The sequence below is a fragment of the Hemitrygon akajei genome, chromosome 28 (assembly GCF_048418815.1).
Source record: "Hemitrygon akajei chromosome 28, sHemAka1.3, whole genome shotgun sequence".
Classification (NCBI taxonomy): domain Eukaryota; kingdom Metazoa; phylum Chordata; class Chondrichthyes; order Myliobatiformes; family Dasyatidae; genus Hemitrygon; species Hemitrygon akajei.
This window is the reverse complement of record NC_133151.1, coordinates 11,544,336-11,571,338: the sequence shown is the minus strand read 5'-3', so window position 1 is coordinate 11,571,338 and position 27,003 is coordinate 11,544,336. Positions and strand designations below refer to the sequence as shown.

The 27,003-nt window shown below is 47.4% G+C and overlaps 11 non-coding genes across 11 annotated transcripts; 9 read left to right on the top strand and 2 right to left on the bottom strand.

Annotated features, from left to right (window-relative positions):
- Nucleotides 1–424: 424 nt before the first annotated feature.
- Nucleotides 425–496, bottom strand: trnae-uuc (transfer RNA glutamic acid (anticodon UUC)). The gene has a single exon. It is a non-coding gene; the product is annotated as a tRNA-Glu (tRNA).
- Nucleotides 497–1,624: 1,128 nt separating this feature from the next.
- On the bottom strand, nucleotides 1,625–1,696 carry trnae-uuc (transfer RNA glutamic acid (anticodon UUC)). Its single transcript has one exon. It is a non-coding gene; the product is annotated as a tRNA-Glu (tRNA).
- Nucleotides 1,697–5,701: 4,005 nt separating this feature from the next.
- trnae-uuc (transfer RNA glutamic acid (anticodon UUC)) lies at nucleotides 5,702–5,772 on the top strand. Its single transcript has one exon. It is a non-coding gene; the product is annotated as a tRNA-Glu (tRNA).
- Nucleotides 5,773–7,903: 2,131 nt separating this feature from the next.
- Nucleotides 7,904–7,975, top strand: trnae-uuc (transfer RNA glutamic acid (anticodon UUC)). The gene has a single exon. It is a non-coding gene; the product is annotated as a tRNA-Glu (tRNA).
- Nucleotides 7,976–9,290: 1,315 nt separating this feature from the next.
- Nucleotides 9,291–9,363, top strand: trnae-uuc (transfer RNA glutamic acid (anticodon UUC)). Its single transcript has one exon. It is a non-coding gene; the product is annotated as a tRNA-Glu (tRNA).
- A 1,670-nt stretch (nucleotides 9,364–11,033) lies between these two features.
- Nucleotides 11,034–11,105, top strand: trnae-uuc (transfer RNA glutamic acid (anticodon UUC)). The gene has a single exon. It is a non-coding gene; the product is annotated as a tRNA-Glu (tRNA).
- Nucleotides 11,106–12,364: 1,259 nt separating this feature from the next.
- On the top strand, nucleotides 12,365–12,436 carry trnae-uuc (transfer RNA glutamic acid (anticodon UUC)). Its single transcript has one exon. It is a non-coding gene; the product is annotated as a tRNA-Glu (tRNA).
- Nucleotides 12,437–15,614: 3,178 nt separating this feature from the next.
- trnae-uuc (transfer RNA glutamic acid (anticodon UUC)) lies at nucleotides 15,615–15,686 on the top strand. Its single transcript has one exon. It is a non-coding gene; the product is annotated as a tRNA-Glu (tRNA).
- A 6,099-nt stretch (nucleotides 15,687–21,785) lies between these two features.
- Nucleotides 21,786–21,857, top strand: trnae-uuc (transfer RNA glutamic acid (anticodon UUC)). Its single transcript has one exon. It is a non-coding gene; the product is annotated as a tRNA-Glu (tRNA).
- Nucleotides 21,858–24,997: 3,140 nt separating this feature from the next.
- trnae-uuc (transfer RNA glutamic acid (anticodon UUC)) lies at nucleotides 24,998–25,069 on the top strand. Its single transcript has one exon. It is a non-coding gene; the product is annotated as a tRNA-Glu (tRNA).
- Nucleotides 25,070–26,916: 1,847 nt separating this feature from the next.
- On the top strand, nucleotides 26,917–26,988 carry trnae-uuc (transfer RNA glutamic acid (anticodon UUC)). The gene has a single exon. It is a non-coding gene; the product is annotated as a tRNA-Glu (tRNA).
- Nucleotides 26,989–27,003: the final 15 nt, after the last annotated feature.

Here is a 27,003-nt window from a genome sequence, read left to right as displayed (position 1 = left end):
AGTGGTCTGATGTGAAGGGTGAAAGGTGAAATATTTAGGGAGTAACCTGAGGGGCAGATTGCTCACTCGAGGTGTGGTGAGAGTGGGAACGAGTTGAAAGCCGACCTGATGGATGCAAGATAAATTGTAATGTGTTACCGGTGGAAGCAACTGGACAAAACACTGGGCTGCCATTGTTTAAACGGGCCGAAGGGCCTAGTTCTGTTCAACGGTGCTCTATAACGGGTGCTGGGTGGATCCCAGAAGATTGGGTAGCGTCAGGAGAGTCAAAGGGAAGTCGGCGACGATTCGGATGCCGAACCTCCTGCCTCCGCAGACGCTGCACGACCCTCTGTACCCGGTTTCTTTCTTTCATCTGCTCTTTACGGAAATAGAACCCGGGTCGCTGGAATGGGCGGTTATCGTGTCGCCCTAAAACGTTTGCTTCCCACACCGGGAGTCGAACCCGGGCCGCCTGGGTGAAAACCAGGAATCCTAACCGCTAGACCATATGGGAGAAGCTGAAAGGCGTTGGCAGGGATACTGTGGATGCCAAGTCATTGGATTATTTAAGGCAAAGGCTGAGATTAGTGAAAGGGAGCCGTCGATCAGTAGTTCGGCCGGAGCTAGCAGTTAAGCCACACGTGAAGACCAAAGGTTGGACTTGGTTGTCAGGGGCTGTTAGAGACGCGCGCCATTCGGAGCACTTTATAGGTAGTGGGAGCTTATCCCCGCTACCAGCTCCGGCTATGACAGCCCTAGGGACCAAGGATGAAAGATTCTTGATTAGTCAGGTCATGAAGGGGTACGTGACGAAAGCAGGTGATTGGGGTTGAGAGGGAAAATGGATCAGCTCTGATGAAATGGCGGGTCCGACTCGATGGACAAATGGCCTAATTCTCCGATATCACATGGGCTTATGGAAGCGGCGGAGGCAAATTCCCGGGCGACACTGAAAAGGCCCGTTGAATAGATACTCGGATAGGAAAGGTGAGGGGTCTCGGCCGAATACAGACACTTGGGATTGGAGTGGATAGGATTCTTTGTCAGCATGAATGAGATGGACCGCATGGCCTATCTCCGGAGTGGCAGCAACGGGAATGGGAGGAGAAACGATGGAAGGGAGGAGGATATGTGGTGGGGAGAGAGATGGATGGGATTCCGGAGGTAGGGAAATAAAGGTTTCCCCTCGAGCGGAGGAGACAGAGGAGGGACCTTATAGAAGTTTATAAATTCGTTCATAGATAAAGTGAATTGTTTCAGTCCCTTTTCCTCCCCAGATCACAAGGGTTTCCAAGAGAGGGCGTAGGTTAAAGATTGGCGGGATCTGTCACACGTAGGTCGAATCAGGCAGTGAAATGCGTCTTTGGCCGTCAAATCAGATCAGAGACGGTTCTGCTGGGCCCGGCTGCAAGAGCCGTCACGTTTCGGGCGCCAACATCGTCTGCCCACAATTTACTAACCCGAACGTTGCTCCGAGGAAACCCACGCGGTCACGGCGAGAACGTCGAAACTCCTTTCGGGGATCGAACCCGGGTCGCCGTAACGGCATTCTATTCTCCGTTCCCCGGTCACCTGGCTTGTTTCTCTCTCTGCGCCTCTTATTGCTGACGGTCACGCTACCGTGTCGCCCCAAAACGTTTGCTTCCCACACCGGGAGTCGAACTCGGGCCGCCTGGGTGAAAACCAGGAATCCTAACCGCTAGACCATACGGGAGACGCTGAAACGCGATAGAGGAGATGCTTCAAGGGGGACTTCTTGACAAGGAGGGTAGTGCAATAGCTGGGTCCAATAACAAGTTCCCTTACCCCGCTCTGCTAAATTCTACCTCCTACCTAAGGTCCACAAACCTGAATATCGTAGGTCGATTGCTTCTGCCTCCGCCAGCCCCGCTGAGAACTCGTGTCCTCATAACTCCATTCCAGTCTATCCTCCTTGGCTCAGTCCCTTCCCACCTGCCTCTGCGAAACTTCTCACGCCCTCCATCTCTTGTTAACTTTCAATTCCCCCCCCCCCCCCCCACCCCCGCCCCGGGACATGACCGCCTCATTTTCACCCGGATATACAGTACACTTCTACCCACCCATCAAAAAAAAAAGACCTCGAAGATCTCCGCTTCTTTCCTGAATAAAGAACCTGCCAACCCCGCCCCTGCACCCCCCCACCACCCTTCTCAGTCTGAATATTTTTTTTTCCTTCGGCTCCTCCCGCTTTCTCAAAGATGGAAGGGTAGCCACGGACGACTCGCACGGACCCCAGTTACGTCCGCCGCTCCGCTGGCTCGGTAGAACAGTCCATGTTCAGAGCCTTCCCCGGCTGTACTCCCCCACTCCACCTCCGCTGCACTGAGGACATTGGCGACTGCTTCCCGCCCCAAAGCGGAGCTGGTCAATGTCATCAACTTCCACCCCTGCCCTTGATCCATCTCTGAGACACACACCCCTTTTTTGATTTGTCTCCATGTCCGGTGTGGGAAGCAAACGTTTTAGGGCGACACGGTAAACGCGCCAGTTAACGGCAACGCCATTCCAGCGACCCGGGTTCTATTCCCGGAAAGTGCGAAAGAAACTAAAAACAAGATTCAGCGTCTGTGGAGGCAGGAGGTTCGTCGATCATTCGCCCTCGACTCTACTGACGCTGCCTAATCCGCTGGGACCTTCCCATTATTCCAGCACAGCAACACAGAAGCAGGGCTTTCGGCCCGTTTAATCCATGGCAGCCTGGTATTTTACCTAGTCCCATCTACCTGCACCGGTAACACAGCGCTCCGTGTACATGTTCAAATTTTACTTAAATATTTCAATTCAACGTGCAAACACCAGATCCGCTTTCAGCTCGACCCACACTCTCACCACACTGTGAGTGAGCAACCTCCCCCTCAGGTTCCCCCTTAAGTATTTCACCTTTCACCCTTCACATAAGGCCACTAGTTCCCGTTTCACCCAGCTCGAGGGGGAAGCCTGCCAGTGCTCACCCCGTGGGAGAGTCTAATGCCAATGTGCCCACATTCAGAATCGAAGTACGTACACAATTATTAAAACTATACAGGCACCATAGGACAATCCTGCTGCTGGGATTAAAATCAATGGATACTTATCGGATAGTCTGACTCTGGAAAGGGGCACGAGACAGGGCTGTGCATGGTCACCGCTACTCTTCGCGTTATATCTGGAACGATTAGCTCAATACATCGGACAAAATTAAGATATCAGGGGGATTTACTATTAAAGGGACAGGGCATCATTTGGCCGGTTACGCGGATGACATTTTGATCTATCTCGGGCGACCAACATACTCTTTACCTAAATTATGCAATCATTTGAACAATATGGTCAATTATCAGGATACAAGATCAGCATAGATATAACCCAATTACTTTCATATAACTATAGCCCACCAAGAGAAATTGAAAGCAGATATCCCTGGGCATGGCAAACAGAGTCTTTCAAATATTTGGGGCATCATTATGCCAAAATGTTTGGCAAAATTATCAGAAAGCAATTATTCGCCTATATATAAAAAAAATTAAGGAAGATATAACAAGATGGAACCAAGTTCCTTTTTTTATTCTCGGTTCAAGGATTGAATCTCTTAAAATGAATATACTGCCCAGACTGTTATATCTCTTTCAGACCCTACCAATAGAGATTAGCCGAAATCAATTCAATGAATGGAAGTAGATGTTATCGAGATATATATGGCAAGGTAAAAGGCCTAGAGTTCGTCTCAAAACTTTGCAATTAGCCAAGGAACAGAGGGGATGGGGCCTACTTCCCCTGAGAGATTATTATTTTGCAGCACAGTTGACGCTCAATGGAAAAACAATGAAGAGAGGGTACTTTCCATCCCCATGCAGGCAATTTTGGCTGATAACAACCTACAAAGTTACATAAATGCTACCGATAACCCGTGGGTGAAACGGACTCTGAAAATATGGAAAACTATTATAAAAGAATATAAACTAAGGGAGATATTGCAATTCTTAAATGGTGTGCATATGACTCGGATTTTACGCCGAATTAACTGGATGCTAGATTTAAGGACTGGACGGCTAAAGGAATAACAGTTCTTTGTAATATATTGAAAAAAGGAACACTGTTCAGTTTTGAAATGCTTAAAGAGAAACACTTAATAGAAAAACAAGATTTTTATCGGTATTTACAGATATGACAGTATGTTAATAGGGGGGTTAAAATGTAACCAAGGCAAGTACATGTTTGATAGAGCTATTTAGAAAAGCATATAATTCAGATAATGGTAGTATAATCATTTCAAGCATGTATAAGGGTTTGTCAAATCTTAAAACACATTTGACTTCATACATTAAAACAAAATGGGAGAAGGAAGAAGGGATAATTATATCTGAGGAAGAATGTACAACAACATGGAGATATCAATGGAGATGTACCAATTCACAGAAATGGATGGAGTTTGGATGGTAAAACTTGATAAGATATTTTATTACACCCTCTCAGAAACCCATTATGATAGTAACCTCCCTGTTTGCTGGAGAAATTGTGGAAATCAAAATGCAAACCATTATCATATTTTCCGGGAATGCCCCATTATCAAAGACGATTGGAGTGGGATACACAATGCCCTACAAGACATCTTTAAATGTGAAATACCCTTAGAGAGTAAGACCATATATTTTGAGTATATAGCTCAAGAATGGTTGAAAAGAGATAATAATTTAATGAACACACTGTTGGTGGCTGGTAAAAAGACTCTTACTCCGAAATGGTTATCACAGGAAAGCCCAACCTTAAACGCATGGATGGAAATTACAATGGACATTTCCGGATATAGAGAAGAGAACAGCATTTGTTAATCATAAGTTGGAACAATTTGATTCATACTGGGAAAATGGTTTATCTACATAACACCTCATAGGCCTGATTTTATTCTCACAAATCAATGAATATGTTGTAAAAAAAAAGATCACTCCCTACTTGTACATAGTTTTCTCTTTTCGCTTGTTCTTTCTTTCCTCTCTTTTCTATAAGTGTATACCTCAGATAAATATGTGGAGATTTGTGGCAAATATGACTATATGATATACATGTATAGTATCTGAAATCTGAAATGTTTGATGATGAACTTCAATAAAAATAAATTACAAAAAACATAATACAAGTGTGTAACCTGTAGAGAGAGAGACGAGGTGCAATTTCACAGGAGGCGGCGCGTTATTCGTCAGAGAAGGGAGAATGCCCGGGACAGGAGGGATCTTTGATTCTGATGTCCGTTTTGCCCGGGGCAGCGAGAAGTAAAAACGGAGTTCGTGGAGCGGAGCCTGGTCTCCGTGATGTGCTGGATTGGACTGGTAGAGCGATGGTTAGTATCGACTCGGAGGGCCGAATGGCCTGCTTCCTCAATGCTTGACTCAGACTGCAGGGTGAGAGACGCAGAGGGAGCCGGGTGAGACGGAGACGGTGAGTGAAATGCAGAGTAACTGAGGAAAAAGCGGGAAGACAGAGCCAGAGGACGCGGGAACAGGCCCTTGGGTCCAATTTGTGGGATCGGCGCAAGAAGTCTGTCTGAAGTAGTTGCTTTTGCCTGGTTTTGGCTTGTCTCCCTCGAAACCTTTCCCATCCACGTCCAAATGAGTTTGAAGCATCATCATTGGACACAGCCTTTCACGTCTACATGTCAAACTCTATGTGAATAAGTCGCCTCTCAAATCCCTTCGAAGTATCCCCCGTATCGTCTTTCAGCGTTTCCCATATGGTCTAGCGGTTAGGATTCCTGGTTTTCACCCAGGCGGCCGGGTTCGACTCCCGGTATGGGAAGCAAACGTTTTAGGGCGACACGGTAACGCGCTGATCAGCGTAGCGTAACGACATTGCTGCGACCGGGTTCTATTCCCGTGAAGTTCAGAAGGAACTAGAGATGAAAGGGGGAAAAAAATAAGGTAACAGAGCGTCGTGCAGCGTCTGTGGAGGCAGGAGGTTCAGGGATCCGAAACGTTGCCCATTCGCCTTTGACTCTGCTGACGCCTACCTAATCCATAGAACACTACAGCACAGTACAGCCCTTCAGCCCTTCATGTTGTGCCACCCATATAATCCTTAAAAAAGTACTAAACCCACACTACCCCATAACCCTCCATTTTTTCTTTCATCCACGTGCCTGTCCAAGAGGCTCTTAAATACCCCTAATGTTTTAGCCTCCACCACCCATCCCTGGCAAGTCATTCCAGGAACTCACAACCCTCTGTGTAAAAAAACTTACCCCTGATGTCTCCCCTAAACTCCCCTCCCTTAATTTTATACATATGCCCTCTGGTGTTTGCTATTGGTGCCCTGGGAAACAGGTACTGACTATCCACCCTATCTATGCCTCGCATAATCTTGTAGACCTCTATCAAGTCCCTTCTCATTCTCTACGCTCCAAAGAGAAAAGTCCCAGCTCTGCTAACCTTGCTTCATGTGACTTGTTCTCCAAACCAGGCAACATCCTGGTAAATCTCCTCTGCACCCTCTCCATAGTTTCCACATCCTTCCTATAATGAGGCGACCAGAAATGAACACAATACTCTAAGTGCGGTCTCACCAGAGATTTGTAGAGTTGCAACATGACCTCTCTACTCTTGAACTCAGTCCCCCCGTTAATGATTCCTAGCATCCTCAAAAGCCTTCTTAACTACCCTATCAACCTGCGCAGCGACCTTGAGGGATATGTGATTGAACCCCAAGGTCCCTTTGTTCATCCACACTCTTAAGGAAATGACCATTAATCCTGTACTCAGTCTTCTGGTTTGTCCTTCCAAAATGCATCACCTCACACTTGTCTGGATTGAACTCCATCTGCCATTTCTCTGCCCAACTCTGCAGCCTGTCTATATCCTCTTGTAACCTTCGGCAACCTACAGCTCCATCCTCAACTCCTCCAATCTTCGTGTCCCTCTACATCCAGGTCCCAGCACAGATCCCTGCGGCACTCCACTAGTCACCGACCTCCAGGCAGAATACTTTCCTTCCACAACTACCCTCTGCTTTAAGCCAATTTTTTTAATCCAACAGCCAAGGTTCCAGTTATCTCATGCCTCATGACTTTCTGGATGAGTCTCTCGTGAGGGACCTTGCGAAATGCTTTGCTAAAGTCCATGTAGACCACATCCACTGCCCTACCCTCATCAATTTCTTTTGTTACCGCTTCAAAAAACTCAGTCAGGCTCGTGAGGCACGATTCATCCCTTCACAAAGCCATGTTGACTATCCATGAGTAGAATCCGCTGGGATTCTGCCAGCATCCAGTTATCGGGCAAAGCAACACAGAACCAGGCCCTTCGGTCCGTTTAATCCCTTCGAAGTATCCCCGCTATCGTCTTTCAGACTCTCCCATATGGTCCTAGTGGTTAGTATTCCTGTCTTTTGTATCTTCCGCCCAATGGGAAAGGGGAGAATGGAGAATGTCCGGGGCAGGAGGGATCTTTGATTCTGATGTCCGTTTTCACGGGGCAGTGGGAATTCCAAACGGAATTCGTGGAGCGGAGCCTGGTCTCCGTGGTGCTGGATGGGACTGGTAGAGCGATGGTTAGCATCGACTCGTAGGGCCGCACGGCCTGCTCCCTCTATGCTTGACTCAGACTGACGGGTGAGAGACCCAGAGGGAGCCGGGTGAGCCGGAGACGGTGAGAGAATGCAGAGTATTTGAGGAAAAGCGGGAAGACAGAGCCAGAGGACACGGGAACAGGCCCTTGGGTCCAATTTGTGGGATCGGCGCAAGTTGTCTGTCTGAAGTAGTTGCTTTTGCCTGGTTTTGGCTTGTCTCCCTCGAAACCTTTCCGATCCACGTCCAAATGAGTTTGAAGCATCATCATTGGACACAGCCTTTCACGTCTACATGTCAAACTCTATGTGAATAAGTCGCCTTTCAAATCCCTTCGAAGTATCCCCCTCCCCGTCGTCCTTCAGCGTCTCCCGTATGGTCTAGCGGTTAGGATTCCTGGTTTTCACCCAGGCGGCCCGGGTTCGACTCCCGGTGTGGGAAGCAAACGTTTTACGGTAACCCGCCGACCGTTACGTTACAACGTGCCGCCATTACAGCGACCAGGGTTGTATTCTCTAAAGTACAAAAGGAACCGTAGGAGGCAAAAAAAAAAGCAGGTTACGGAGGGTAGTACATCGTCCTGTGGAGTCAGGATGTTCAGGGATCCGAAACCGCGACCATTGCCGCCACCTAATCCGCCGCGAATCTGCCAGCATCCAGTTATGGAGCACAGCAACACAGAACCAGGCCCTTCGGCCCGTTTAATCAATGGCAGCCTAGTGTTTTGCTTAGTCCCGTCTACCTGCACCGGTAACATAGTGCTCTGTGTACCTGTTCAAAGTTTTCTTAAGTATTACAATTTATCGTCAATCCACCAGGTCCGCTTTCAGCGCGTCCCCACACTCTCACCACACTGTGGAGTGAGGAACCTCCCCCTCAGGCTCCCCTTTATATACTTCGACTTCCGCCCTTAACAGAAGGCCACTAGTTACCGTTTCACGCCACCCAAAGGAGGAAAAGGACTACCGGTATTCACCCCGTGGGAGAGTCTAGGACCGGAGGGCCCACATTCAGGATAGAAGTACGTTACCTGAGGAGAGAGTTGAGGTGGAATTTCACAGGGAGGCCGCGCTTTGGTCGACAGACTTTCACCGTTAGCGGTCTCCGTCACCGGCGGCTGCTGTGTGCGCGGTGGACAGGAAAGGTGTCGAGAGAAAACAGAAAATGCCGGAGGAACTCAGCAGATCACAAGGCGCCTCCGGAAGGTGGCGGACAGCTGATGTAGATGGAACAGTACGTGTTCCTGAGGGCAGCGGGTGTAACACAGCCACCACAGCGTTTAATATGCCTGAGGGCAGAGAATCTGTGGATTCATCGCCAGGATGTCCGCCTTCCCGGGACAGCGAGAGGCGCAAACGGAGTTCGTGGAGGGGAGCCTGGTTACCGTGATGTGCTGGATTGACTGGTAGTAGTGACGGTTCAAACTATTCTTCAAAATCCTTCAAACATTGAGAGACCCAGAGGGAGCCGGGTGAGCCGGGGACGGTGAGTGAAATGCAGAGTATTTGAGGAAAAAAGCGGGAAGACAGAGCCAGAGACGCGGGAACAAGCCCTTCGGCCCAATTTAATGGATCGCCTGAGGTAGTTTGCTTTTGGCCTGGCTTTGGCTCGTCTCCCTCGAAACCTTTCCGATCCACGTCCGATGTGTTTTAAACAGTGTGTTTGTACGGAGCCTTTGACGTCTACATGTCAAACTCTGTGCGAATAAGTTGCCTCTCAAATCGCGTCGAAGTATCCCCGCAATCGTCTTTCAGCGTCTCCAAATGGTCTAGCGGTTAGGATTCCTGGTTTTCACCCAGGCGGCCCGGGTTCGACTCCCGGTGTGGGAAGCAAACGTTTTAAGCAACGCGCCGCTTAGCGTAGTTTAACGCCATGCTAGCGACCCGGGTTCTCTTCCCGTGAAGTTTGCAAAACTGCAAACGACAGAAAAAGAAAGGTAGGATAGGGAGGGTCGTGGAGCGTCTGTGGAGGCAGGAGTTTCTACTCGCCTTTGACTCTCCTGACTCCACCCAATCTGCTACGATCCTCCAGCGTCCGTTATAGAGCACTGTGACACAGAACCAGGGCGCTTCGACCCGTTTAATCTTTGGCAGCCTGCTGTCTTGCCTAGTCTCATCTACTTGAACAGGTAACATAGCGCTCCGTGTACCTGTCCTAATTTTACTTAAATATTTCAATTTATCTTTCATCCGCCAGGTCGACTTTCAGTTCGTTCCCACGCTCTCACCACACTGTGAGAGAGAAGCTTCCCCGTTAAATATTTCACCCCTTCACCCTTCACATAAGACTACTAATTCCCGTTTCACTCAGCCCGGGGGGGGGGGGAAGCCTGCCAGTGCTCACCCCGTGGGAGAGGTCTAAGACCAAAGGGCCCACTTTCAGAATAGAAGTACGTTACCTGTGGAGAGAGATGAGGCTTTGCCCAGTCCCATCTGCTTCCACCGGTAACACATTACAATTTATCTTGCATCCATCCATCAGGTCGGCTTTCAGCTCGTTCCCACTCTCTCACCACACCTCGAGTGAGCAATCTGCCCTCAGGTTACTCCTTAAATATTTCACCTTTCACCCTTCACATAAGACCATCAGTTCCCGCTTCACCCAGCCCGAGGGGGGAAAGCCCGCCAGTGCTCACCCCGTGGGAGAGTCTAAGACCAAAGGGCCCACATTCAGAATAGAAGGACGTTACCCGTGGAGAGAGATGAGGTGGAATTTCACAGGAGGCCGCGCGTTGGTCGTCAGGTTGTCACCGTTAGCGGTCTCCGTCTCCCGCGCAGATCCTCACCGGCGGCTGCTGTGTGCGCGGTGGACGGGGAAGGTGTCAAGAGAAGACAGAAAATGCCGGAGGAACTCAGCAGATCACGGAGCATCTCCGGAAGGTGGTGGACAGCTGATGTAGATGGAACAGTGCGTGATTCCGGAGACCAATCGGCACTGTATTTACGTGGAAGTGGTCACGGCAAATGCTGGTTATGAAAGTAAGTACACAGGATTTAATAAGCCAGTGGACCGCGAATCTGTGAATTCATCGCCACGGTGGCTGTGGAGGCGATGTTATTATTTAAAGCGGCGGTTGATGGTTGCTTCGTTAGTACGGGAGTCAAATGGCGCGGGGAGAGGGCAGGAGACCGGTTTTGAGAGAGATAATAATCAGCCATGTTGTAACGTCAGATCCGATTCGATGGGCCGAATGGCCAGATGTACTCCACTGTGTTATGGGACGTGCTTTCAGGCTTTTGTATCTTCTGCCCGATGGGAAAGGGGTGATGGGAGAATGTCCGGGGCAGGAGGGATCTTTGATTCTGATGCCCGCTTTCCCGGGGCAGCGAGAAGTGCAAACGGAGTTCGTGGAGGGGAGCCTGGTTTCCGTGATGTGCTGGATTGGACTGGTAAAGTGATGGTTAGTATCGACTCCCGAGGGCCGAATGGCCTGCTTAGTGCTTGCAGGGTGAGCCTCTCAAATCGCGTCGAAGTACCCCCGCTATCGTCCCTCAGCGTCTCCCATATGGTCTAGCGGTTAGGATTCCTGGTTTTCACCCAGGCGGCCCGGGTTCGACTCCCGGTGTGGGAAGCAAACGTTTTGGGGCGACACGGTAGCGTGACCGTCAGTAACAGGAGGGGCAGAGAGAGAAGCCAGCCAAGTGACCGGGGAACGGAGAATAGAATGCCATTACTGCGACCCGGGTTCGATCCCCGAAAGGAGTTTCGACGTTCTCGCCGTGACCGCGTGGGTTTCCTCGGAGCAACGTTCGGGTTAGTAAATTGTGGGCAGGTTATGTTGGCGCCCGAAACGTGACGGCTCTTGCAGCCGGGCCCAGCAGAACCCTCCCGGATCTGATTTGACGGCCAAAGCCGCATTTCACTGCCTGATTCGACCTACGTGTGACAGATCCCGCCAATCTTTAAACCTACGCCCTCTCTTGGAAACCCTCGTGATCTGGGGAGGAAAAGGGACGGAAACAATTCACTTTATCTAGGAAAGAATTTATAAACCTCTATAAGGTCCCTCCTCTGTCTCCTCCGCTCGAGGGGAAACCTTTCCCCTCTCAATCTCCCTCCTCCCCTCCCCACCTCTCTTTCTTCTCCTCCACCCTCGTCCATTCTATCTCCCTTTCCCATTGTCTCCCTGACCAAACTCTTTCCCTCGTCCCCCGCCCTCTCTATTTCCCTACCTCCGGAATCCCATCCATCTCTCTCCCTGCCCCATATCCTCCTCCCTTCCATAGTTCCTCCTCCCATTCCCGTTGCTGCCACTCCGGAGCTTTATATCAGGAAAATAGGCCATGCGGCCCGTCTCATTCATGCTGACAAAGAATCCTATCCGCCCCAATCCTATGTGTGTGTGCGTATTTGGCGGAGAGCCCTCACCTTTCCTAACCGAGTATCTATTCAACGGGCCTTTTCAGTGTCGCCCGGGAATTTGCCTCCGCCGCTTCCATAAGCCCATGTGATATCGGAGAATTAGACCATTTGTCCATCGAGTCGGCCCCGCCATTTCATCAGAGCTGATCCATTTCCCCTCTCAACCCCAATCTCCTGCTTTCGTCACGTACCCCTTCATGACCTGACTAATCAAGAATCTTTCATCCTTGGACCTTAGGGCTGTCATAGCCGGAGCTGGTAGCCCCACTACCTATAAAGTGCTCCGAATGGCGCGCGTCTCTAACAGCCCCTGACAACCAAGTCCAACCTTTGGTCTTCACGTGTGGCTTAACTGCTAGCTCCGGCCGTACTACTGATCGACGGCTCCCTATCTCTAATCTCAGCCTTTGCCTTAAATAACCCAATGACTTGGCACCCACAGTATCCCCGCCAACGCCTTTCAGCTTCTCCCATATGGTCTAGCGGTTAGGATTCCTGGTTTTCACCCAGGCGGCCCGGGTTCGACTCCCGGTGTGGGAAGCAAACGTTTTAGGGCGACACGATAACCGCCGATCAGCGTCGCGTAACGCCATTCCAGCGACCCGGGTTCTATTTCCGTAAAGAGCAGATGAAAGAAAGAAACCGGGTACAGAGGGTCGTGCAGCGTCTACGGAGGCAGGAGGTTCGGCATCCGAATCGTCGCCGATTCCCCTTTGACTCTCCTGACGCTATCCAATCTTCTGGGATCCTCCCAGCACCCGTTATCGAGCACCGTCGAACAGAACCAGGCCCTTCGGCCCGTTTAAGCAATGTCAGCCCACTGCTTTGCCCAGTCCCATCTGCTTCCACCGGTAACACATTACAATTTATCTTGCATCCATCAGGTCGGCTTTCAACTCGCTTCCCACTCTCTCACCACACTCCGAGTGAGCAATCTGCTCCTCAGGTTACTCCTTAAATATTTCACCTTTCACCCTTCACATAAGACCACTAGTTCCCGTCTCACCCAGTCCGAGGGGGGAAAGCCCGCCGGTGCTCATGGGAATGGTGTCAAGAGAAGACAGAAAATGCCGGAGGAACTCAGCAGATCACTGAGCATCTCCGGAAGGTGGCGGACAGCTGATGTTGATGGAATAGTACGTGTTCCTGAGGGCAGCGGTGTAACGCACTATATTGACGCGGAAAGGTCAAGGCCAATGCTAGTTATGACACCAATGACACCCTGGCGTCGCGGGTTCGACTCCCGGTGCGGGAAGCAAACGTTTTGGGGCGACACAGTAACGCCGTTACACCGACCCGGGGTTTAATGGAACAGGGCATGAGGGACTGCAGATGCAAAAGGAGCCAAGGTAGCCAGGGGGTCGCGCAGCGTCTGTGAATGCAGGAGGTGCGGGGACAGGAGAGGTCGACCATTCCTCTTTGACTTTACTGACGCTACCCAGCCGGCTGGGTTCCTCCCGGCATCCAGTTATAGAACACTGCAGCTCAGAAACAGGCCCTTCGGCCCATTTAGTCAGTGGCAGCCTGGTGTTTTGCCTAGCGCCATCTACCTGCACCGGTAACACAGCCCCCCTTGTACCCATTCAAATTTCTCTGAAATGTTACAATTGAACCTGCATCCACCAGATCCCCTGTCATCTCCATCCCACGAGAGAAGAAATAATCCTTCAGGCAGTTCACCTTTCACCCTTAACCTAACACCCCTAGTTCACGTCTCACCTAGCCCGATGGAGGAGAAGCCTGCCAGCATTCACCCCGCGGGGGAGTTTAGGACCAGAGGGGCCACATTCGGAAGTGACATACGTCCCTTTCAGAGCGGAGAGGAGGAGGAGGACTTTCGCAGGAGTGTGCGAATTCTCAGGGGCGTCGGACGACCCCTCCGCTCTGGCCGGTAGAAGTCACCCGCACCCTCCGGCTCTGCCGCACAGACCTTCGCCAGCGGGTGCCGTGTCTGGGGTGGGTTGGGGAGGGTCCGTGTCGAGGGTTTAACGCCAATCTGTGGAACGTGGCTAGAGCAACACATGAAATGCCGGAGGAACTCAGCAGATCACGGAGCATCTCCGGAAGGGTCGCCGACAGCTGATGGACGCGGAACAGCGCGTGTTCCTGCGGGGAATCGGTGGAACGCGCTGTATTCACCGCCGTTCTTTCAGGTTTCTGTATCTTCGGCAGATGGCGTTCAATCCAGATAAGTGTGAGGTGGTTCATTTTGGTCGGTCAAATATGATGGCAGAATATGGTATTGATGGCAAGACTCTTGGCAGTGTGGAGGATCAGAGGGATCTTGGGGTCCGAGTCCATAGAACACTCAAAGCAGCTGCGCAGGCTGACGCTGTGGTTAAGAAGGCGTACGGTGTATTGGCCTTCATCAATCGTGGAATTGAATTTAGGAGCCGGGAGGTAATGTTGCAGCTATATAGGACCCCGGTCAGACCCCACTTGGAGTATTGTGCTCAGTTCTGGTCGCCTCACTACAGGAAGGATGTGGAAATCATAGAAAGGGTGCAGAGGAGATTTACAAGGATGTTGCCTGGATTAGGGAGCATACCTTATGAGAATAGGTTGAGTGAACTTTTCTCCTTGGAGCGACGGAGGATGAGAGGTGACCTGACAAAGGAGTATAAGATGATGAGAGGCTTTGATCGTGTGGATAGTCAGAGGCTTTTTCCCGGGGCTGAAATGGTTGCCACAAGAGAACACAGGTTTAAGGTGCTGGGGAGTAGGTACAGAGGAGATGTCAGGGGTAAGTTTTTACTCAGAGAGTGGTGAGTGCGTGGAATGGGCTGCCGGCTGATGCACCATCAATAACTCTGGGGGACGGGAGGCAAACGATAGGCTTTTATTAGCTATAAGAAACCACCACACAACATCCTGGAGACTGAGGGGGCAGCAGTGCCTCCAACCGCCTTTATACCGGGGTCTGTGGCAGGAGCCACAGGAGCAGTCAGCAGAGGGGCGTGTCCAGACAGGTATATGTAGTTCACCACACCAGTAACAGTGGTGGAGGCAGATACGATAGGGTCTTTTGAGAGCTTAGAAAGATAGAGGGCTTGGGGAAGTCTTGTAATTTCTAAGGTAGGGACATTTTGGACACAACTTTGTGGGCCGAAGAGCCTGGTTTTCTATGTTTCTGTGTTTTCTGCCCGATGGGAAAGGGGAGAAGGGAGAACGTTCGGGACAGGAGGAATCTTTGGTTATGTTATCAGATTTCCCGAGGCGGCGAGAAGTGCTGACGGAGTCCACGGATCCTGTGATGTTGCGGATTGACGTGGTTGAGTGATGGCTAGTATCGATTCGGGGGGGGGGGGGGCGAAGGGCTTGTTTCCTTGAAGCTGGATGAGTGTGAAGGGTGGGAGAGGCAGAGGGGAGCCGGGTGGGCCGGCGACGGTGAGTGAAATGCAGAGTGTTGGAGGATAAAGCAGGAAGACAATCTCAGAAAGCACGGGGATCAGGTTATTCGGTCCATCTTGTGGGATCCGACCCAGTTCTCCATCTGAAGTAGCTGCTTTTGCCTGTCTTTGGCGTGTCTCCCTCGAGGCCTCTCCTATCCGTGTGCGGAGTGCCTTTTAAACATTGTTATTGTACCCAGCATTGTATTTACAAAGCATCCTCTCTGTGAAGAAGTTGCCTCTCAAATCCCTTCGAAGTATCCCCCCCCCCCCCCCCCCCCCCCCCCCCACCCCCCACCCCCCCCCCCCCCCCATCGTCTTTCAGTGTCTCCCATATGGTCTAGCGGTTAGGATTCCTGGTTTTCACCCAGGCGGCCCGGGTTCGACTCCCGGCGTGGGAAGCAGGCCTTTTGGGGCGACGCGGGTAGCGTGGCCGTCAGCAGGGGACGGAGAACAAAACGCAAATACTGCGACCCGGGTCAATTCCCGAAAGGAGTTTGTGCATTCTCGCCCGTGACCGCGTGGGAGACGTTATTTACAAATCTCTGTGAGATCCCTCCTCAGACTCCTCCGAGAGGAATCAGCGGCAGATAATCCAGCTGCTCCTTGTAATTTAAGACCTTCAGTCCCTGAGACGAAACGCCCAATGGTTTCCGCGCTCTCTCCGGATTAATTGCATCCTTACAAGGATTCTGAGGTGGGATCTTCTGAATCTTTTAAGGATGTAAGACATAGGGGGGAAATCAAACCGTCCGACCCATCGAATCTGTTCTGCAAATCCATCATGGCTGATTAATGATCCTTTTCAATCGCTATTCTCCTGCCTTCACCCATATTAATCAGACCCTACCAACAGCCGTTTGTGGCAATGAATTCCACAGATTCTTTCACAACATTAGTAGGGGGGTATTTTGTTTTTTTCCTTATACTCTATTTTTCTTTTACTTTTTTGCCTGGATGATTGGTGGGGACACACATAGCAACATGGAGACTTCTAAAAGGATTTCCCAAGATACCATGACAGTTGAAAGATTAGGTATTATTATAGATTGGAGTAACATAATTAAAAATAATGACTAACTTATTGAATTTTTTAAGTTTTAATGTTAATGGGCTTAATGGACCAGTAAAAAGAAAAAGAATTTTAACATATATTAAAAAAATGAAAATAGACATAGCTTTCTTACAAGAAACTCATTTAACGGACATAGAACATCAGAAATTAAAAAGAGACTGGGTTGGAAATGTTATTGCAGCTTCATTTAATTCAAAGGCGAGAGGAGTTGCAATATTGGTTAATAAAAACTTACCAATTAAAATACAAAATGTATTAATTGATTCGGCAGGAAGATATTTAATTATACATTGTCAAATTTTTTCAGAACTATGGACACTTATGAATATTTATGCACCAAATGAAAACGATGTAAAATTTATACAGGAGGTTTTTCTGAATTTGGCTAATGCACATGATAAAATATTAATAGGTGGAGATTTTAATTTTTGTCTAGATCCAGTTTTAGATAGATCAATAAAGGCTATTACAAAATCAAAAGTAGTAAAATTAACTCTATCATTGATGAAAGATCTAAATTTGATTGATATATGGAGAAGAATCAATCCAAAAGAAAGAGATTATTCATTTTATTCAAATAGACATAAAACATATTCAAGGATAGATTTTTTCTTATTATCAACGAATATTCAAGATAGAGTGAAAAATGTGGAATATAAAGCAAGAATATTGTCTGATCACTCTCCTTTAATAATGACAATGATTATGATAGATAAAGAGGAATCAATTTATAGATGGAGATTTAACTCAATTTTACTAAAACGACAGGATTTTTGTGATTTTATGAAAAAACAAATTCAGTTCTTTTTAGATACAAATTTACATTCAGTTGATGATAAATTCATACTGTGGGAAACAATGAAGGCATATTTGAGAGGTCAGATAATAAGTTATACTTCTAAAATTAAGAAGGAATATATGATAGAAATAGATCAACTGGAAAAAGAGATTATAAAATTAGAAAAAGAATCTCAAAGAAATATGACAGAAGAAAAACGAAGACAACTTATCAATAAGAAGTTAAAATACAATACACTCCAGACATATCGAACAGAAAAAGCAATTATGAGAACTAAACAGAGATATTATGAACTAGGTGAAAGATCACATAAGGTCCTTGCATGGCAATTAAAAACAGATCAGGTTTCCAAAACAATAAATGCAATCCGAACAAAAGTGAATGAGGTTACTTATAAGCCTCTAGAAATTAATGAGGCTTTTAAGAACTTTTATTCTGAGTTGTATAAATCAGAATCAAAAAACGATGATGCTAAGATAGAAAGATTTTTAGCACAAATAACTCTTCCAAAATTAGATATGGAAGAACAGAAGGGATTAGGTATGCCTTTTACAGTGAAGGAAGTTGAAGAAGCTCTAGGATCACTTCAAAGTAATAAATCCCCAGGAGAAGATGGTTTTCCGCCTGAATTTTATAAAAAGTTTAAAGATTTATTAATTTCTCCTTTTATGGAGTTAATACATCAAGCGGAAAGAACACATAGACTTCCAGAATCTTTTTCAACAGCTGTTTTAATAGTGTTGCCAAAAAAAGATAGAGATCTTCTAAAACCAGCATCATATAGACCTATTTCTTTATTAAATACTGATTATAAAATAATAGCAAAAATCTTATCTAATAGATTATCTAAATGTTTACCAAAATTAGTGCATATGGATCAAACAGGATTTATCAAAAATAGACAATCGGCAGATAACATAACCCGATTAATTAGTATAATCCATTTAGCGCAAAAGAGGGAGGAAATGAGTGTGGCAGTTGCTTTAGATGCAGAAAAAGCGTTTGATAGATTGGAATGGGATTTTTTATTCAAGGTATTGGAAAAATATGGATTAGGAACACCATTTATAAGATGGATTAATGCCTTGAATACTAATCCCAAAGCTAAAGTAGTGACGAATGGTCAAATTTCGACACCATTTCAGTTAACAAGATCAACTAGGCAAGGTTGTCCATTGTCACCTGCTTTGTTTGTGTTGGCAATAGAGCCATTAGCTGAATTAATCAGAATGGATCCAGATATTAAGGGTTTTAGAGTTAATCAGGAAGAATATAAGATTAATTTATTTGCTGATGATGTTCTACTTTATTTAACAGATCCATTACATTCATTGGGTAAATTATCTTATAGACTAGAAGAATATGGGAAAATATCAGGTTATAAAGTAAATTGGGATAAAAGCGAAATTTTACCTCTTACTAATGGAGATTATAGTCAATGTCGATTAATAACTCAATTTAGATGGCCGGCAAATGGTATAAAATATTTAGGTATAAGAATTGATAATGACATAAAAAACTTATATAAATTAAACTATTTACCACTTTTAAAAAAAATTCAGGAGGATCTTGATAAATGGATGGCATTACCAATAACATTAGTAGGTAGAGTAAATACTATAAAAATGAATATATTCCCTAGACTACAATATTTATTTCAATCATTACCAATACAATTACCCCAGAAGTTTTTTCAAGAGATAAATAAATATGTGAGGAAGTTTCTTTGGAAAGGTAAGATGTCAAGAATATCGTTGGAAAAATTGACATGGAAATTTGATCTAGGAGGGTTACAACTTCCAAATTTTAAGAACTATTATAAAGCAAATCAACTTAGATTTATTGCATCTTTTTTTGAGAAAGATAAACCGGCATGGATTAGAATAGAAATGGACAAAATAGGAGAAAACGTACCAGAAGATTTTATATATAAATGGGAATCTAAATGGATACGGGAAAAGAAAGAATCTCCTATATTAAAACATTTGATTGATTTATGGAATAAGATAAATGTTGATGATGAGACAAAAAAATCTTTATTAGCAAAGAGATCTTTAATTCAAAATAGACTTATTCCTTTTACAATGGACAATCAACTTTTATATAATTGGTTTCAACAAGGGATTAAATATATAGGAGATTGTTTTGAAGGAGGTATATTAATGTCATTTGATCAACTAAAGAATAAATATAAAATATCAAATAACACTTTATTTTGTTACTTTCAATTAAGGGCTTATATAAGAGAAAAACTAGGTCAAACAATGTTATTGCCGAAATCTAAAGAAATAGAAATTTTAATTCAAAAAGGAAATATTAAAAAATTTATATCTTGTATGTATAATTTGATTCAAAACCAGGCAACTAAACAAGGAGTCCATAAGTCAAGACAAAAATGGGAAAGTGATTTGAATATTAAAATTGAAGAAACAAATTGGTCAAGACTGTGTCTTGACAGTATGACAAATACAATAAATGTTCGGTTAAGATTAGTGCAATATAATTTTTTACATCAATTATATATTACACCACAAAAAATAAATAAATTAAATCCAACTTTATCTGATCAGTGTTTCCGATGTAACCAAGAAACTGGTACATTTTTACATTCTACATGGTCTTGCTCTAAAATTCAACCTTTTTGGACAAATTTAAGACTTTTATTGGAACAAATTATGGGAATAAAACTCCCTCATAATCCAATATTACTTTTACTAGGTGATATTGAAGGGACAAAACCAAAACTCAAACTTAATAAATATCAGAAAGAATTTATAAAAACTGCGCTGGCTGTAGCCAAAAAGGCTATTGCAATTACTTGGAAATCAGATACATATTTAAGTATAGATTGTTGGAAAAAAGAAATCTATGGCTGTATTCCATTAGAAAAAATTACTTATAACTTAAGAGATAAATATGAAACATTTTTGAAAATCTGGGGCCCTTATTTACAAAAGACAGGATTAAATATATAGGTGCTCTGAAGAGAAAATTAATGGCTACTTGGGGAAAGAAATAAATATATATACTAAAGTTATTAAGAACTCCATGGAGCATGTGGAGACCTACCAACAACCAGGCACTCTTTCTTTCTTTCTTTTCTTTCTTTTTTAATTTTTTTTTATATAGGGTAGTTAGGGGGGAGGGATTAAGGGGAGGGGGGAAGGGTCACATATCTTTTTTTCTTCACTTGTAATCATTTAAAAATTTAAATAAAATTTGGAAAAAAAAAAAAAGATTGCAGAGAATTTAGGTCTTTCAACATCTATAGTACATAATATTGTGAAAAGATTCAGAGAATTCACAGACATCTCAGTGCCTAAAGGGCAAGGTCGGAAACCACTGTTGAATGCACGTGATCTTCGAGCCCTCAGGCGGCACTGCCTAAGAAACCGTCATGCTACTGTTACAATTATAGCCACCTGGGCTCGGGAGTACTTCGGAAAACCATTGTCACTTAACACAGTCTGGCGCTGCATCCAGAAATGCAACTTGAAACTGTATTATGCAAGGAGGAAGCCATACATCAACTCTATGCAGAAATGCCGGTGAGTTCTCTGGGCCCGAGCTCATCTCAGATGGACTGAAATACTGTGGAACCATGTGCTGTGGTCAGATGAGTCCACATTTCAGCTGGTTTTCGGAAAAAACGGGCGTCGAGTTCTCCGTGCCAAAGATGAAAACGACCATCCTGATTGTTATCAGCGAAAGGTGCAAAAGCCAGCATCTGTGATGGTATGGGGGTGCATCAGTGCCCACAGCATGGGTGAGTTGCATGTATGTGAAGGTACCATTGACTCTGAGGCGTATATTAGGATTTTAGAGAGACATATGTTGCCATCAAAGCGATGTCTCTTCCCGGGACGTCCATGCTTATTTCAGCAGGACAATGCCAGACCACATTCTGCACGGGCTACAACAGCGTGGATTTGTAGACACAGAGTGCGTGTGCTTAACTGGCCTGCTGCCAGTCCAGATCTATCTCCTATTGAAAATGTATGGCGCATCATGAAGAGGAGAATCAGACAATGGAGACCATGGACTGTTGAGCAGCTGAAGTCTTGTATCAAGCAAGAATGGACAAAATTTCCAATTGCAAATTTACTACAATTAGTATCCTCAGTTCCAAAATGATTACAAAGTGTTATTAAAAGGAAAGGTGATGTAACACAATGGTAAACATGCCTCTGTCCCAACTTTTGATGAGTGTGTTGCAGCCACCAAATTCTAAATTTGTGTATATTTACAAAATACAATTAAGTTGGTCAGTAAAATTATTGAAAATCTTTTCTTTGTACTTTTGTCAGTTAAATAAAGGTTCACGTGAATTAAAAAAAAAAAAAAAAAAAAAAAGAAAAAAAAAAAAAAAAAAGAATCTTTCATCCTTGGACCTTAGGGCTGTCATAGCCGGAGCTGGTAGCCCCACTACCTATAAAGTGCTCCGAATGGCGCGCGTCTCTAACAGCCCCTGACAACCAAGTCCAACCTTTGGTCTTCACGTGTGGCTTAGCTGCTAGCTCCGGCCGTACTACTGATCGACGGCTCCCTATCTCTAATCTCAGCCTTTGCCTTAAATAACCCAATGACTTGGCACCCACAGTATCCCCGCCAACGCCTTTCAGCTTCTCCCATATGGTCTAGCGGTTAGGATTCCTGGTTTTCACCCAGGCGGCCCGGGTTCGACTCCCGGTGTGGGAAGCAAACGTTTTAGGGCGACACGATAACCGCCGATCAGCTTTAGCGTAACGCCATTCCAGCGACCCGGGTTCTATTTCCGTAAAGAGCAGATGAAAGAAAGAAACCGGGTACAGAGGGTCGTGCAGCGTCTACGGAGGCAGGAGGTTCGGCATCCGAATCGTCGCCGATTCCCCTTTGACTCTCCTGACGCTATCCAATCTTCTGGGATCCTCCCAGCACCCGTTATCGAGCACCGTCGAACAGAACCAGGCCCTTCGGCCCGTTTAAGCAATGTCAGCCCACTGCTTTGCCCAGTCCCATCTGCTTCCACCGGTAACACATTACAATTTATCTTGCATCCATCAGGTCGGCTTTCAACTCGCTTCCCACTCTCTCACCACACTCCGAGTGAGCAATCTGCTCCTCAGGTTACTCCTTAAATATTTCACCTTTCACCCTTCACATAAGACCACTAGTTCCCGTCTCACCCAGTCCGAGGGGGGAAAGCCCGCCGGTGCTCATGGGAATGGTGTCAAGAGAAGACAGAAAATGCCGGAGGAACTCAGCAGATCACTGAGCATCTCCGGAAGGTGGCGGACAGCTGATGTTGATGGAATAGTACGTGTTCCTGAGGGCAGCGGTGTAACGCACTATATTGACGCGGAAAGGTCAAGGCCAATGCTAGTTATGACACCAATGACACCCTGGCGTCGCGGGTTCGACTCCCGGTGCGGGAAGCAAACGTTTTGGGGCGACACAGTAACGCCGTTACACCGACCCGGGGTTTAATGGAACAGGGCACGAGGGACTGCAGATGCAAAAGGAGCCAAGGTAGCCAGGGGGTCGCGCAGCGTCTGTGAATGCAGGAGGTGCGGGGACAGGAGAGGTCGACCATTCCTCTTTGACTTTACTGACGCTACCCAGCCGGCTGGGTTCCTCCCGGCATCCAGTTATAGAACACTGCAGCTCAGAAACAGGCCCTTCGGCCCATTTAGTCAGTGGCAGCCTGGTGTTTTGCCTAGCGCCATCTACCTGCACCGGTAACACAGCCCCCCTTGTACCCATTCAAATTTCTCTGAAATGTTACAATTGAACCTGCATCCACCAGATCCCCTGTCATCTCCATCCCACGAGAGAAGAAATAATCCTTCAGGCAGTTCACCTTTCACCCTTAACCTAACACCCCTAGTTCACGTCTCACCTAGCCCGATGGAGGAGAAGCCTGCCAGCATTCACCCCGCGGGGGAGTTTAGGACCAGAGGGGCCACATTCGGAAGTGACATACGTCCCTTTCAGAGCGGAGAGGAGGAGGAGGACTTTCGCAGGAGTGTGCGAATTCTCAGGGGCGTCGGACGACCCCTCCGCTCTGGCCGGTAGAAGTCACCCGCACCCTCCGGCTCTGCCGCACAGACCTTCGCCAGCGGGTGCCGTGTCTGGGGTGGGTTGGGGAGGGTCCGTGTCGAGGGTTTAACGCCAATCTGTGGAACGTGGCTAGAGCAACACATGAAATGCCGGAGGAACTCAGCAGATCACGGAGCATCTCCGGAAGGGTCGCCGACAGCTGATGGACGCGGAACAGCGCGTGTTCCTGCGGGGAATCGGTGGAACGCGCTGTATTCACCGCCGTTCTTTCAGGTTTCTGTATCTTCGGCAGATGGCGTTCAATCCAGATAAGTGTGAGGTGGTTCATTTTGGTCGGTCAAATATGATGGCAGAATATGGTATTGATGGCAAGACTCTTGGCAGTGTGGAGGATCAGAGGGATCTTGGGGTCCGAGTCCATAGAACACTCAAAGCAGCTGCGCAGGCTGACGCTGTGGTTAAGAAGGCGTACGGTGTATTGGCCTTCATCAATCGTGGAATTGAATTTAGGAGCCGGGAGGTAATGTTGCAGCTATATAGGACCCCGGTCAGACCCCACTTGGAGTATTGTGCTCAGTTCTGGTCGCCTCACTACAGGAAGGATGTGGAAATCATAGAAAGGGTGCAGAGGAGATTTACAAGGATGTTGCCTGGATTAGGGAGCATACCTTATGAGAATAGGTTGAGTGAACTTTTCTCCTTGGAGCGACGGAGGATGAGAGGTGACCTGACAAAGGAGTATAAGATGATGAGAGGCTTTGATCGTGTGGATAGTCAGAGGCTTTTTCCCGGGGCTGAAATGGTTGCCACAAGAGAACACAGGTTTAAGGTGCTGGGGAGTAGGTACAGAGGAGATGTCAGGGGTAAGTTTTTACTCAGAGAGTGGTGAGTGCGTGGAATGGGCTGCCGGCTGATGCACCATCAATAACTCTGGGGGACGGGAGGCAAACGATAGGCTTTTATTAGCTATAAGAAACCACCACACAACATCCTGGAGACTGAGGGGGCAGCAGTGCCTCCAACCGCCTTTATACCGGGGTCTGTGGCAGGAGCCACAGGAGCAGTCAGCAGAGGGGCGTGTCCAGACAGGTATATGTAGTTCACCACACCAGTAACAGTGGTGGAGGCAGATACGATAGGGTCTTTTGAGAGCTTAGAAAGATAGAGGGCTTGGGGAAGTCTTGTAATTTCTAAGGTAGGGACATTTTGGACACAACTTTGTGGGCCGAAGAGCCTGGTTTTCTATGTTTCTGTGTTTTCTGCCCGATGGGAAAGGGGAGAAGGGAGAACGTTCGGGACAGGAGGAATCTTTGGTTATGTTATCAGATTTCCCGAGGCGGCGAGAAGTGCTGACGGAGTCCACGGATCCTGTGATGTTGCGGATTGACGTGGTTGAGTGATGGCTAGTATCGATTCGGGGGGGGGGGGGGCCAAGGGCTTGTTTCCATGAGTGTGAAGGGTGGGAGAGGCAGAGGGGAGCCGGGTGGGCCGGCGACGGTGAGTGAAATGCAGAGTGTTGGAGGATAAAGCAGGAAGACAATCTCAGAAAGCACGGGGATCAGGTTATTCGGTCCATCTTGTGGGATCCGACCCAGTTCTCCATCTGAAGTAGCTGCTTTTGCCTGTCTTTGGCGTGTCTCCCTCGAGGCCTCTCCTATCCGTGTGCGAGTGCCTTTTAAACATTGTTATTGTACCCAGCATTGTATTTACAAAGCATCCTCTCTGTGAAGAAGTTGCCTCTCAAATCCCTTCGAAGTATCCCCCCCCCCCCCCCCCCCCCCCCATCGTCTTTCAGTGTCTCCCATATGGTCTAGCGGTTAGGATTCCTGGTTTTCACCCAGGCGGCCCGGGTTCGACTCCCGGCGTGGGAAGCAGGCCTTTTGGGGCGACGCGGTAGCGTGGCCGTCAGCAGGGGACGGAGAACAAAACGCAAATACTGCGACCCGGGTCAATTCCCGAAAGGAGTTTGTGCATTCTCGCCCGTGACCGCGTGGGAGACGTTATTTACAAATCTCTGTGAGATCCCTCCTCAGACTCCTCCGAGAGGAATCAGCGGCAGATAATCCAGCTGCTCCTTGTAATTTAAGACCTTCAGTCCCTGAGACGAAACGCCCAATGGTTTCCGCGCTCTCTCCGGATTAATTGCATCCTTACAAGGATTCTGAGGTGGGATCTTCTGAATCTTTTAAGGATGTAAGACATAGGGGGGAAATCAAACCGTCCGACCCATCGAATCTGTTCTGCAAATCCATCATGGCTGATTAATGATCCTTTTCAATCGCTATTCTCCTGCCTTCACCCATATTAATCAGACCCTACCAACAGCCGTTTGTGGCAATGAATTCCACAGATTCACTGGCCACCGGCTGAAGAAATTCCTCCTCATCCCCGTTCTAAATAGACGTCCCCCTGTTCTGAGTCTCTGCGCCACCCCCACCCCCCACCCCCAACCCCACTATTGGAAACATCCGCTCCATGTTCACTCTATCTGTTCCATTCAATACTCTTAAGGCTCAAGAGTTAGAGAACAGACTGTGTATGAGACCCGGGACAGTGTGTCCCCTATCTCACCTTTCTTCGTTATCACCTTTCTCCCCAGCACGGTTAAAATGGCGCAAACGCCCCCGCCCACACCTCACCCCGACCTCCTCGAAACACACCCTACCTCTGCCGTCATCCCAGGTAACCCCTCCACCACACCACTCCAACTACGCGTTCTCCTCTCTAGTCCGTGTCCCTTCCGCAGCTCACGGCCGCTCTCCGTACACGAACCTTTGCGTTTGACCTCAACTCCCTTCTCCCACTCCCTCTCCACTTTCCCACACATTCCCGTCTCCCAACGCATTTACTCCTCATGCATCCTTCTCCCACCTCACCCACCATTATCCACCATCCCTTCATTCTCCCACGCTACCCCATCTTTCACTTCCCATTGTATTAACCTTTCCCCTTTCCATTTCCCATTGTATCTACCTTTCCCATTGTGTCTCTGCCCAAACTCTTTCCTCTCGCCCTCTCTATTTCCCTACCATTCCTACCCCACCCCTCACTCTCCCTGCCCCATATCTTCCTCCTCCCCTTCTCCCTTCCATCTCCCCCCCCCCTCCTTCCCGTTGTTCCACTCCTGCAACTATATAGCAGGAAAATAGGCCATGCGGCCCATCTCATCCATGCTGACAAAGAATCCTATCCATCGAATCCCATGTGTCCGTATTTGGCCGAGTCCCCTCACCTTTCCTATCTGAGTATCTGTCCAAAGTGCCAGTTCAGTGTTGTTTGTGAATTTGTCTCTCCCACTTCCTGAGGCAGACATTCCATGAGATTCCATGTGATATAGGAGCAGAATTAGGCCAGACTTAGGCAGAGTTAGAATTAGCCGTCGAGTCGGCTCAGCCATTTCATCATGGCTGATCCATTTTCCCTCTCAACTCCGACCTCCAGCTTTCGCCCTGTGTGTAGTCAGGAGTCTTTCAGCCTTGGTACTCCAGCTTGGCACAGCCGGGAGTGGCAGTAGGAATAAGCCCCACTACCTATAAAGTGCTCCAAATGGCGTGCGTCTCTAACGGCCTCTGAGAAGCAAACCCAATCTTGGCTTTCTGCTAGGCCCGACGGAACCATTTCTAATGATCGACGGCTGCCTACCACCAATGTCAGCCTTTGCCTTAAATAAACCAATGACTTGGCATCCACAGTATCTCCACTATCGCCTTTCAGCGTCTCCCATATGGTCTAGCGGTTAGGATTCCTGGTTTTCACCCAGGCGGCCCGGGTTCGACTCCCTGTGTGGGAAGCAAACGTTTTGGAC